Genomic DNA, 13,727 nt, shown 5'->3' on the forward strand with positions numbered 1-13,727 from the left:
ATTTTATTGGCAATGAAATAGGAATTAGACAATTTTGCCAGTTTTGTGTGTGTGTTAGCCCATGGGTTTTTTAGGTGCCGGGGGTTCAGGTCGAATTTTCTTAGATTCTTCCATAGTAGCATCCGTTTCGACCTAGGGAACGACTTCAGTAGCCCCAATGGTGCTTTAGAGGGGTTTAGGAGCATTTTATTGGCGACGCAATAGGAATTAGGCTATTTTGGCAATTTTTTTGTTGTGTAAGCCCAGGGATTTTTTAGGTGCCTGGGGTCTGCATCGAATTTTCTTGGATTCTTCCATAGTATCATCCGTAACGACATAGGGAACGACCTCAGTAGCCCCGCGGTGCCGGGGGTCTAGGCCGAAATTTCTTAGATTCATTCATAGTAACATCCGTAACGACTTGGGGAATGAATCTAGTAGCTCCGAAGGCACTTTAGAGGGGTCTAGGAGCATTTTATTGGCAATGAAAAAGGAATTAGGTGATTTTGCCAGTTTTGCGTGTGTGTTAGCCCACAGTTTTTTAGGTGCCGGGGGTCAGCTTCGAATTTTATTGGATTCTTCAATAGTAGCGTCCATAACGACCTAGAAAATGACTCCAATTGCCCCGGCGGCGCTTTAGAATAGTTTAGAAGCATTTTATTAGCGACGGAATAAGAATTAGGCGAGTTTCCCAATTTTTCGTGTGTGTTAGCCCACAGATTTTTGAGGTGTAGGGGGTGCGGGTTGAATTTTTTTGGATTCTTCTATAATAGCATCTGTAACGACCTAGGGAAAGAATCAGTAGCCCCGACGATGCTTTAGAGGTGTTTAGGAGCATTTTATTAGCAACGCAATAGGAATTAGGCAATTTTACCAGTTTTTCATGTGTGTTAACCCACAGATTTTTTAGGTGCCGGGGGTCCGGGTAGAATTTTCTTGGATTCTTCCAAATCAACGTCCGTAACGACCTAGGAATGATTTCAGTAGCCCCGATAGTGATTTAGAGGGGTTTAGGACCATTTTATTGGTGACGCAATAGAAATTAGACAATTTTTCCATTTTTTCGTGTGTGTTAGCCTACGGACTTTTTAGGTGTCGTGGGTCCGGGTCGAATTTTCTTGGATTCTTCCTTAGTAGCATACATAACAACCTAGGGAATGACCTCAGTATCTCCGGCGGCGCTTTATAAGGTTTTAAGAATATTTTATTAGCGACGGAATAAGAATTAGTTGATTTTGCTAATTTTTCGTGTGTTTTAGCCCACAGATATTTTAGGTGTCGGGGGTCTGTGTCAAATTTTCTAGAATTCTTCCATAGTAGCATCCGTAACGACATGGGTAATGATTCTAGTAGCCTCGGAGGCACTTTAGAGGGGTCTAGGAGGATTCTATTGGCAATGAAATAGGAATTAGGCAATTTTGCCAGTTTTTCGTGTGTGTTAGCCCACAGATTTTTTGGGTGCCAGGGGTCCGAGTCAAATTTTCTCAGATTCTCCCATAATAGCATCCGTAACGACATAGGAAAGACCTCAGTAGCCCCGGTAGTGCTTTAGAAGAATTTAGGAGCATTTTATTGGTGACGCAATAGGAATTAGGTGTTTTTGCCAGTTTTTAATGTGTTAGCCCATGGATTTTTTAGGTGCCGGGGGTCCGAGTCGAACTTTCGTGGATTCCTCCACAGTAGCGTTCGTAACAATCTAGGGAATGACTATAGTAGCCCCGACAGCGCTTTAGAAGGGTTTAGTAGCATTTTATTAGTGATGCAATTAGAATTAAGCGATTTTCCCAGTTTTTCGTGTGTATTAGCCCACATATTTTTTAGGTGTCGGGGGTTCGGGTCGAATTTTCTTGGATTCCTACATAGTAGCATCCGTAATGACCTAGGGAATGACCTCAGTATCCCCGGCGGCGCTTTAAAAGGTTTTAGGAGCATTTTATTGGCGATGCAATAAGAATTAGGTGATTTTGCCAATTTGTTCGTGTGTGTTAGCCCACAGATTTTTTAGGTGCTGGGGATCTGGGTCGAATTTTCTTGGATTTTTCCATAGTAGCGTCCGTAACAACCTGGGTAACGAATCTAGTAGCCCCGGAGGTGATTTATAGGGGTCTAGGAGCATTTTATTGGCAATAAAATAGGAATTAGGCAATTTTGCCAGTTTTTCGTGTGTGTTAGCCCATAGATTTTTTAGGTGCCGGGGGTCCAAGTCGAATTTTCTTGGATTCTCCTATAATAGCGTCCGTAAAGACCTAGGGAATGATTCATGTAGCTCCGAACGTGCTTTAGAGGGTTTAGGAGCATTTTATTGGTGATGCAATAGGAATTAGGCGATTCTGCCAGATTTTCATGTGTGTTAGCCCACAGATTTTTTAGGTGCCTGGGGTCCGACTCAAATTTTCTTGAATTCTTCCATAGTATCATCCATAACGACCTAGGGAACGACTTCAGTAGCCCCGGTGTCGCTTTAGAGGGGTTTAAGAGCATTTTATTGGCGACGCAACAGGAATTAGGTGATTTTGCCAGTTTTTCGTGTGTAGTAGCCCACAGAATTTTTAGGTGTCGAGGGTCCGGGTCGAATATTTTTGGATTCTTCCACAGTAGCATCCTTAACAATCTAGGGAATGACTCCAGTAGCCCCAACGATACTTTAGAAGGGTTTAGGAGCATTTTTTGGCCACGCAATAAGAATTAGGCAATTTTGCCAATTTTTCGTGTGTGTTAGCCCACAGATATTTTTAGGTGCCAGGGGTTCGGGTCGAATTTTCTAGGATTTTTGCATAGTAACGTCTGTATCGACCTAGGGAATAACTTTCGTAGCCCCAACGATGCTTTAAAGGGTTTAGGAGCATTTTATTGGCGACGCAATAGGAATTAAGCAATTTTGTCGGGTTTTCGTGTGTGTTAGCCACAGATTTTTTAGGTGCCGGGGGCTCGGGTCAAATGTTCTTGGAATCTTCTATAGTAGCATCCGTAAGGACCAAGGGAACGAATATAGTAGCCCCGGCAGCGCTTTAGAAGGGTTTAGGAACATTTTATTGGCGATGCAATATGAATTAGGCGATTTTGCCAGTTTTTCGTGTTTATTAGCCCATAGATTTTTTAGGTGCCGGGGGTCCGGGCTGAATTTTCTTAGATTTTTCCATAATAGCTTCCGTAACCACCTGAAGAACGAATCTAGTAGCCCCGGAGGCACTTTAGAAGGGGTTTAAGAGCATTTTATTGAGAATATAATAGGAATTAGGCGATTTTGCCAGTTTTTGGTGTTTGTTAGCCCACTGATTTTTTAGGTGCCGGGGGTTCGGAATGAGTTTTGTTGGTTTCATCCATAGCATCATTTATAATGACCTAGGAAATGACTCCATTAGCCTCGACGGTGCTTTAGAAGGGTTTAGGAGCATTTTATTGGTGACGCAATAGGAATTAGGCAATCTTGCCAGTTTTTCATGTGTGTTAGCACTCAAAATTTTTAGGTGTCGGGGGTCCGGGTCGAATTTTCATAGATTCTTCCATACTAGCATTCGTAACGATCTAGGGAATAACCTTAGTAGCCCCAGAGGTGCTTTAAAGAGGTTTAGGAGTATTTTATTGGCGACGCAATAGGAATTAGGCAATTTTGCCAATTATTTTTATGTGTAAGCCCACAAATTTTTAGGTGCCGGGGGTCTGGTTCGAATTTTCTTGGATTCTTCCATAGTAGCATCTGTTGTGACCTAGGGAACGACTTCAGTAGCCCCAACGGTGCTTTAGAGTGGTTTAGGAGCATTTTATTGGCGACGCAATAGGAATTAGGCAATTTTGCCAATTTTTTTTGTGTGTAAGCCCACATATTTTTTAGGTGCCGGGGGTCTGGGTCAAATTTTCTTCGATTCTTCCATAGTAGCATCCGTAACAACATAGGGAACGACCTCAGTAGCCTCGCGGTGCTTTAGTAGGGTTTAGGAGCATTTTATTGGCGACGCAATAGGATTAGGTTATTTTGCCAGTTTTTTGTATGTGCTAGCCAGCGGATTTTTTAGGTGCCGGGGGTATGAGTCAAATTTTCGTAGATTTTTCCACAGTAGCGTCTATAATGACCTAGGGAATGACTCTAGTAGCCCCGACGATGCTTTAGAAGGGTTTAGGAGCATTTTATTGGTGATGCAATAAGAATTAGGCGATTTTGCAAGTTTTTTGTGTAAGTTAACCCACGAATTTTTTAGGTGCCGGGATTCCGGGCTGAATTTTCTTAGATTCTTCAATAGAAGCATCCGTATCGACCTGGAAAACGAATCTAGTAGCTCTGTAGGCGCTTTTGAAGGGTTTAGGAGCATTTTATTGGCAATAAAATAGGAATAAGACGATTTTGCCAGTTTTTCGTGTGTGTTAGGCTACAGATATTTTAGGTAACGGGGGTTCAGTTTGAATTTTCTTGGATTCTTCCATAGTAGCATCCATAATGACTTAGAAAATGACTCCAGTAGCCCCGGTGGCGCTTTAGAGAGGTTTAGGAGCATTTTATTGGCAACGCAATAGAAATTAGGCAATTTTGCCAGTTTTTCGTGTATGTTAACCCATAGATTTTTTAGGTGCCGGGGGTTCGGGTCGAATTTTCTTGGAATTTTCAATATCCGTAATGACCTAAGGAACTACTTTAGTAGCCCCAGCGGTGCTTTAGAAAGGTTTAGGAGAATTTAATTGGTGATGCAATTGGAATTAGGCAATTTTGTTAGTTTTTCGTATGTGTTAGCCCACAAATATTTGAGGTGCCGGATGTCCGGGTCAAATTTTCTTAGATTCTTCCATAGTAGCAACCTAACGACCTAGATAATGACTCCAGTAGCCCCTATGGCGCTTTAGAAGGGTTTAGGAGCATTTTATTGGCGATGCAATAGGAATTAGGCAATTTTGCCCGTTCTTCGTGTGTGTTAGCCCACAGATTTTTTAGGTGCCGGGAGTCCAGGTTGAATTTTCTTAGATTCTTCCATAGTAGCATCCGTATTTACCTAGGGAACGACTCCAGTAGCCCCGGCGGTGCTTTAGAGGGGTTCAGAAGCATTTTATTGGCGATGCAATAGGAATTAGGCAATTTTGCCCGTTCTTCGTGTGTGTTAGCCCACAAATTTTTTAGGTGTCGGGAGTTCGGGTTGAATTTTCTTGGATTATTCCATAGTAGCATCCGTATTTACCTAGGGAACGACTCCAGTAGCCCCGGCGGTGCTTGAGAGGGGTTTAGGAGCATTTTATTGGCAACGCAATAGGAATCAGGCAATTTTGCCCGTTCTTCGTGTGTGTTAGCCCACGGATTTTTTAGGTGTCGAGGTCCGGGTTAAATTTTCTTAGAATCTTCCATTGTAGCATTCTAACGACCTAGATAATGACTCCAGTAGCCCCGACAGCGCTTTAGAATGGTTTAAGAGCATTTTATTAGCGATGCAATAGGAATTAGGCAATTTTGCCAGTTTTTCGTATATGTTAGCCCACAGATGTTTTATGTCCTGGTGGTCTGAGTCGAAATTTCTTGGATTCTTCCATTGTATCATCCTTAATGACCTAGGGAATGACTCTAGTAGCCCCGGCGGCGCTTTAGAAGTATTTTATTAGCGACGCAATAGAAATTAGGCGAGTTTCTGAATTTTTCTTGTGTGTTAGCCAATAGCATTTTTAGGTGCCAGGGGTCCGGGTCGAATTTTCTTTGATTCTTCCATAGTAGCGACCATAACGACCTAGGGAATGATTTTAGTAGCCCCGGAGGCGCTTTAGAGGGGTTTAGGAGCATATTATTTGCAATGAAATAAGAATTAGGCAATTTTGCTAGTTTTTCCTGTGTGTTAGCCCACAGATATTTTGGGTGCCGGGGGTCTTGATTGAATTTTCTTGAATTCTTCCACTATATCATCCGTAACGACCTATGGAATGACTCCAGTAGCCCAGCGGTGCTTTAGAGGGGTTTAGGAGCATTTTATTGGCGACGCAATAGGAATTAGGTGATTTTGCTAGTTTTTCGTATGTGTTAGCCCATGGAATTTTTAGATGCCAGTGTTCCAGGTCAAAGTTTCTTGGATTCTTCCATAGTATCGTCCGTAATGACCTTGGGAACGACTCTAGTAGCCTCGAAGGCGCTTTAGATGGGATTAGGAGCATTTTATTGGCAATGAAATAGGAATTAGACAATTTTGTCAGTTTTTCGTGTGTGTTAGCCCACGAATTTTTTAGGTGCCGGGGTTCGGGTCAACATTTCTTGGATTCTTCTATAGTAGCATCCGTTATGACCTAGGGAATGACTTCAGTAGCCCCAACAGTGCTTTAGAGGGGTTTAGGAGCATTTTATTGGCGACGCAATAGGAATTAGGCTATTTTGCCAATTTTTTTGTGTGTAAGCCCAGGGATTTTTTAGGTGCCTGGGATCTGCATCGAATTTTCTTAGATTCTTTCATAGTAGCATCCGTAACAACATAGGGAACGACCTCAGTAGCCCTGAAGTGCTTTAGAAGGGTTTAGGAGTATTTTATTGGCGACGCAATAGGATTAGGTGATTTTGCGAGTTTTTCATGTGTGTTAGCCCATGGATTTTTTAGATGCCGGGGTCCGAGTCGAACTTTCATGGATTCTTCCACAGTAGTGTCCATAACGACCTAGGGAATGACTCCAGTAGCCCCGATGGCGCTTTAGAAGGGTTTAGGAGCACTTTATTGGTGACGCAATAAGAATTAGGCGATTTTGCCAGTTTTTCGTGTGTATTAGCCCACAGATTTTTTAGGTGCCGGGGTTCGGGTTGAATTTTCTTGGATTCTTCCATAGTAGCATCCGTAACGACCTAGGGATGACCTCAGTATCTCCGGAGACGCTTTAGAAGGTTTTAGGAATATTTTATTGGCGACCCAATAAGAATTAGGTGATTTTGCCAATTTTTTCGTGTGTGTTAGTCCATAGATTTTTTAGGTGCCTGGGATTCGGGTCGAATTTTCTTTGATTCTTCCATAGTAGCATCCGTAACGACATAGAAAACAACCTCAGTAGCCCCGCAGTGCTTTAGAAGGGTTTAGGAGCATTTTATTAGTAACGCAATAGGATTAGGTGATTTTACTAGTTTTTCGTGTTTGTTAGCCTACAGATTTTTTAGGGTCTAATTTTCTTAGATTCTTCCATTGTAGCATCCGTAAAGACCTAGGGATTGACTCCAGTAGCCCTGACGGTGCTCTAGAATAGTTGAGGAGCATTTTATTGGCGATGCAATAAGAATTAGGCGATTTTGTCAGTTTTTCATGTGTGTTCGCCCACATGTTTTTTAGGTGTCGGAGGTCCGGGTCGAAAGTTTCTTGAATTTTTCCATAGTAGCATCCGTAACGACCTAGGGAATGACTCCAGTATCCCCCATGGCGCTTTAGAGGGGTTTAGGAGCATTTTATTGGCAATGCAATAGGAATTAGGCGATTTTGCCTGTTGTTCGTGCGTGTTAACCCACAGATTTTTTAGGTGCCGGGGGTCCGAGTTGAATTTTCTTGGATTTTTCCATAGTAGCATCCGTAATGACCTAGGGAATGACCACAGTTTCCCTAGAGGTGCTTTTGAGGGGTTTAGGAGCATTTTATTGGCGACGCAATAGGAATTAGGCGATTTTGCCAGTTTTTCGAGTGTGTTACCCCATAGTTTCTTAGGTGCTGGGGGCCTGGGTCGAAGTTTCTTAGATTCTTTCATAGTAGCATCTGTAACAACCTGGGAATGACTCTAGTAGCCCCGGAGGCGCTTTAGAGGGGTCTAAGAGCATTTTATTGGCAATGAAATAGGAATTAGGTGATTTTTCTTGTTTTTTGTGTGTGTTAGCCCATGGATTTTTTAGGTGCCGGGGTTTGGATTGAACTTTCTTGGATTCTTCCATAGTATCGTTTGGAATGACCTAGGGAATGACTACAGTAGCCCCGGTGGCACTTTAGAGGGTTTTAGGAGCATTTTATTAGCGGCGCAATAGGAATTAGGCAATTTTGCCAGGTTTTCGTGTGTGTTAGCCTACAGATTTGTTAGGTGCCAGGGGTCTGGGGCGAATTTTCTTAAATTCCTCCATAGTAGCGACCATAACGACCTGGGGAATGATTCTAGTAGCCCCGGAGGCGCTTTAGAGGAGTTTAGGAGCATATTATTGGCAATGAAATAAGAATTAGACAATTTTGCCAGTTTTTCGTGTGTGTTAGCCCACAGATTTTTTGGGTGCCGGGGGTCCTGGTTGAATTTTCTTGGATTCTTCCACTGTATCATCCGTAACGACCTAGAGAATAACTCCAGTTGCCCCGACAGTGCTTTATAGGGGTTTAGGAGCATTTTATTGTCGACACAATAGGAATTAGGCGATTTTGCCACTTTTTCGTGTGTGTTAACCCACAGATTTTTTAGTAGCCGGGGGATTGGGTCGAATTTTCTTAGAATCTTCAATAGTAGCATCCGTAAAGACCTAGGGAACGAATATAGTAGCCCCGGTAACGATTTAGAAGGGTTTAGGAACATTTTATTGGCGACGCAATATGAATTAGGTGATTTTGCCAATTTTTCGTGTGTATTAGCCCACAGATTTTTTAAGTGCCGGGGGTCCGGGCTGAATTTTCTTAGATTCTACCGTAGTAGCATCCGTAATGACCTGCAGAACGAATCTAGTATCCCCGGAGGCGCTTTAGAGGAGTTTAGAAGCATTTTATTGGCAATATAATAGGAATTAGGCGATTTTGCCAGTTTTTAGTATGTGTTAGCCCACTGATTTTTTAGGTGCTGGGGGTCCGAGTTGAATTTTCTTGGATTCTATCATAATAGCGTCCGTAACGACCTAGAGAATGACTCTTGTAGCCCCGAAAGCGCTTTAGAACTGTTTAAGTGCATTTTACTTGCAATGAAATAGGAATTAGGCGATTTTCCCAATTTTTCGTGTGTGTTAGCCCACAGAATTTTTAGGTGCCGGGTGTCCTAGTCGAATTTTCTTGAATTCTTCTATAATAGCATCTGTAACAACCTAAGGAACGACTCCAGTAGCCACGACAGCGTTTTAGAGGGGTTTAGGAGCATTTTATTGGTGACGCAATAAAAATTAGATGATTTTTCTAGTTTTTCTTATGTGTTAGACTACAGATTTTTTAGGTTCTGGGGATCTGAGTCAAATTTTCGTGGATTCTTCCACTGTAGCATCCGTATAGAACTAGGGAATGACTCCAGTAGCCCCGACGGCGCTTTAGATGGGTTTAGGAGCATTTTATTAGTGACACATTAAGAATTAGTTAATTTTGCCAGTTTTTTGTGTGCATTAGCCCACATATTTTTTAGGTGCCGGGGTTTCGGGGCGAATTTTCTTGGATTCTTCCATAGTAGAATCCATAACGACCTAAGGACGAACTCAGTATCCCTGGCGGCGCTTTAGAAGGTTTTAGAAGCATTTTATTAGCGATGCAATAAGAATTAAGTGATTTTGCCAATTTTTCGTGTGTGTTAGCCCACAAATTTTTTAGGTGTTGGGGGTTCGGGTCGAATTTTTTTGGATTCTTCCATTGTAGCATCCGTAACGACCTGGGTAATGACTCTAGTAGCCCTGAAGGCGCTTTAGAAGGGTCTAGGAGCATTTTACTGGAAATAAATAGGAATTAGGTGATTTTGCCAATTTTTCGTGTTTGTTAGCCCACAGATATTTTAGGTGTCGGGGGTCCGAATCAAACTTTCTTGGATTCTCCTATAATAGCATCCGTAACGACCTAGTAAATGACTCCTGTAGCCCCGAAAGGGCTTTAAAAGTGCTTAAAAGCATTTTATTGGTGATGCAATATGAATTAGGTGATTTTGCCAGTATTTCGTGTATATTAGCCCATAGATTTTTTAGGTGCCGGGGGTCCGGGTCGAATTTTCTTGGATCCTTACATAGTAGCATCCGTAACGACCTAGGGAAGGACTCCAGTAGCCCCGGCGGCGCTTTAGAGGGGTTTAGGAGCATTTTATTAGTGACGCAATAGAAATTATGCGATTTTGCCAGTTTTACGTGTGTGTTAGCCCACAGATTTTTTAGGTTCCAGGGATCTGAGTCGAATTTTCATGGATTCTTCCACAAAAACATCCGTATAGAACTAGGGAATGACTTCAGTAGCTCCGATGGTGCTTTAGATGGGTTTAGGAGCATTTTATTGGCGACGCAATAGGAATTAGGTGATTTTGCCAGTGTTTTGTGTGTGTTAGCCCACAGATTTTTTAGGTGTCGGGGGTTCGGGTCGAATTTTCTTAGATTCTTCTATAGTAGCATCCGTAACGACCTAGGGATGACCTCAGTATCCCCCATGGCACTTTAGAAGGTTTTAAGAGTATTTTATTGGCGACGCAATAAGAATTAGGTGATTTTGCCAATTTTTCGTGTGTGTTAAACAACAGATTTTTTAGGTGTTGGGGGTTCGTGTCGAATTTTCTTGGATTCTTCCATTGTAGTGTCTGTAATACCTAGGGATTGACTCCAGTAGCCCTGACGGCGCTTTAGAATGGTTTAGGAGCATTTTATTGGCGACGCAATAGGATTAGGTGATTTTGCAGTTTTTCGTGTGTGTTAGCCCATAGATTTTTTAGGTGCCGCGGGTTCGAGTTGAATTTTCATGGATTCTTCCACAGTAGCGTCAGTAACGACCTAGGGAATTACTCCAGTAGCCCCGACGACGCTTTAGAAGGGTTTAGGAGCATTTTATTGGTGACGCAATAAGAATTAGGCGATTTTGCTAATTTTTCGTGTGTGTTAGCCACAGATTTTTTAGGTGTCGGGGGTTCGGGGCAAATTTTCTTGGATTCTTCTATAGTAGCATCCGTAACGACCTAGGGATGACCTCAGTATCCCCGGCGGTGCTTTAGAAGGTTTTAGGAACATTTTATTGGCGACGAAATAAGAATTATGTGATTTTGCCAATTTTTCGTGTGTTAGCCCACATATTTTTTAGGTATCGAGGGTTCGGGTCGAATTTTTTTCGATTCTTCCATTGTAGCGTCCGTAACGACCTAGGGATTGACTCCAATAGCCCTGATGGCTCTTTAGAATGGTTGAGGAGCATTTTATTGGCGACGCAATAAGAATTAGGCAATTTTGCTAGTTTTTCTCGTGTGTTCGCTCACAGATATTTTAGGTGTCGGAGGTCCGGGTCGAACGTTTCTTGGATTTTTCCATAGTAGCATCCGTAACGACCTGGGTAACGACTCTAGTAGCCCCGGAAGCGCTTTAGAGGGGTCTAGGAATATTTTATTGGCAATGAAATAGGAATTAGGCGATTTTGATAATTTTTCGTGTGTGTTAGCCTACAGATTTTTTAGGTGCCGGGGGTCTGATACGAATTTTCTTGGATTCTCTCATAATAGCGTCCGTAACGACCTAGGGAATGACTCTTGTAGCCCCGAAAGCACTTTAGAAATGTTTAGGTGCAATTTACTTTCAATGAAATAGGAATTAGGCGATTTTGCCAATTTTTCGTATGTGTTAGTCCACAGACTTTTTAGGTGCCGGGTGTACGAGTTGAATTTTTTTGGATTCTCCTATAATAGCGTCCGTAACGACCTAGGGAACGATTCCAGTTGCCCCGACAACATTTTAGAGGGGTTTAGGAGCATTTTATTGGTGACGCAATAGAAATTAGATGATTTTTCAGTTCTTCGTGTGTGTTAGCCCACAGATTTTTTAGGTTCCGAGGGTCTGAGTCAAATTTTCATAGATTCATCCACAGTAGCATCCTTAACGACCAAGGGATTGACTCTAGTAGCCTCGACGGTGCTTTAGAAGGGTTTAGGAGCATTTTATTGGCGACGCAATAAGAATTAGGCGATTTTGCCAGTTTTTCGTGTGTGTTAGCCCACAGAGTTTTTAGGTATCGGGGGTCTGGGTCGCATTTTCTTGGATTCTTCCATAGTAGCATCCATAACGACCTAAGGAACGACCTCAGTAGCCCCAGCGGCGCTTTAGAAGGGTTTAGGAGCAATTTTATTGGCGACGCAATAAGAATTAGGTGATTTTGCCAGTTTTTCGTGTCCGTTAGCCTATGGATTTTTTAGGTGTCGGGGGTCCGAGTCAAATTTTTGTGGATTCTTCCATAGTAGCGTCCGTAACGACCTAGGGAATGACTTCAGTAGCCCTGTTGGCACTTTAGAATGGTTTAGGAACATTTTATTGGCGACGCAATAGAAATTAGGCAATTTTGCTAGTGTTTCGTGTGTGTTAGCCCACAGATTTTTTAGGTGCCGGGGGTTCGAGTCGAATTTTCTTGGATTCTTCTATAGTAGCATCTTTAATGACCTAGGGAATGACCTCAGTATCCCCGACGACGCATTAGAAGGTTTTAGGAGCATTTTATTGGCGACGCAGTAAGAATTAGGTGATTTTGCCAATTTTTCGTGTGTGTTAGCCCATAGAATTTTTAGATGTCGGGTGTCCAAGGTGAATTTTCTTGGATTCTCCTATAATAGCATCCATAACGACCTAAGGAATGACTCCAGTAGCCCCGGAAGCGTTTTAGAGGGGTTTAGGAGCATTTTATTAGTGACGCAATAGAAATTAGACGATTTTTGCTGTTTTTCGTGTGTGTTAGCCCTTGGATTTTTTAGGTTCCGAGGTTCCGAGTTAACTTTTCGTGGATTCATCCATAGTAGCATCCGTAATGACCTAGGGAATGACTCCAGTAGCCTCGACGACGCTTTAGAAGGGTTTAAGAGCATTTTATTGGCGACGCAACAAAAATTAGGCGATTTTGCCAGTTTTTCGTGTGTGTTAGCCTACAGATTTTTTAGGTGCCGGGAGTTCGGGTCGAATTTTCTCGGATTCTTACATAGTAGCATCCTCAACGACCTAGGGAATGACCTCAGTATCCCCGGCGGCGCTTTAAAAGGTTTTAGGAGCATTTTATTGGCGATGCAATAAGAATTAGGTGATTTTGCCAATTTTTCATATGTGTTAGCCCACAGATTTTTTAGGTGCCGGGGGTTCGGGTCGAATTTTTCTGGATTCTTCCATTGTAGCGTCCGTAACGACCTAGGAATTGACTCCAGTATCCCTGACGGCGCTTTAGAATAATTGAGGAACATTTTATTGGCGACGCAAAAGGAATTAGGTGATTTTGCTAGTTTTTTGTGTGCATTAGCCCATGGATTTTTTAGGTGCGGGGGGTCCGAGTCGAATTTTCGTGGATTCTTCCATAGTAGCATCCGTAACGACGTAGGGAATGACTCCATTAGCCCCGACGGCACTTTAGAATGGTTTAGGAGCATTTTATTGGCGACGCAATAGAAATTAGGCAATTTTGCCAGTGTTTTATGTGTGTTATCCCATAGATTTTTTAGGTGCCGGGGGTTCGGGTCGAATTTTCTTGGATTCTTCTATAGTAGCATCTGTAGCGACCTAGGGAATGACCTCAGTATCCCCGGCGGCACTTTAGAAGGTTTTAGGAGCATTTTATTGGCAACGCAGTAAGAATTAAGTGATTTTACCAATTTTCATGTGTGTTAGCTCACAGATTTTTTAGGTACCGGGGATCAGGGTCGAATTTTTTTGGATTCTTCCATAGTAGCATCCTGAACAACCTAGGTAACGACTCTAGTAGCCTCGGAAGCGCTTTAGAGGGGTCTAGGCATAATTTATTGGCAATGAAATAGGAATTAGGCGATTTTGCAAATTTTTCGTGTGTGTTAGCCACAAGATTTTTTAGGTGCCGAGGGTAAGACTCGAATTTTCTTGGATTCTCTCATAATTCATTTGTAACGACCTAGGGAATGAGTCTTGTAGCCCCGAAAGCGCT

The sequence above is a fragment of the Solanum dulcamara genome, chromosome 5 (genome assembly GCF_947179165.1).
Source record: "Solanum dulcamara chromosome 5, daSolDulc1.2, whole genome shotgun sequence".
Taxonomy (NCBI): domain Eukaryota; kingdom Viridiplantae; phylum Streptophyta; class Magnoliopsida; order Solanales; family Solanaceae; genus Solanum; species Solanum dulcamara.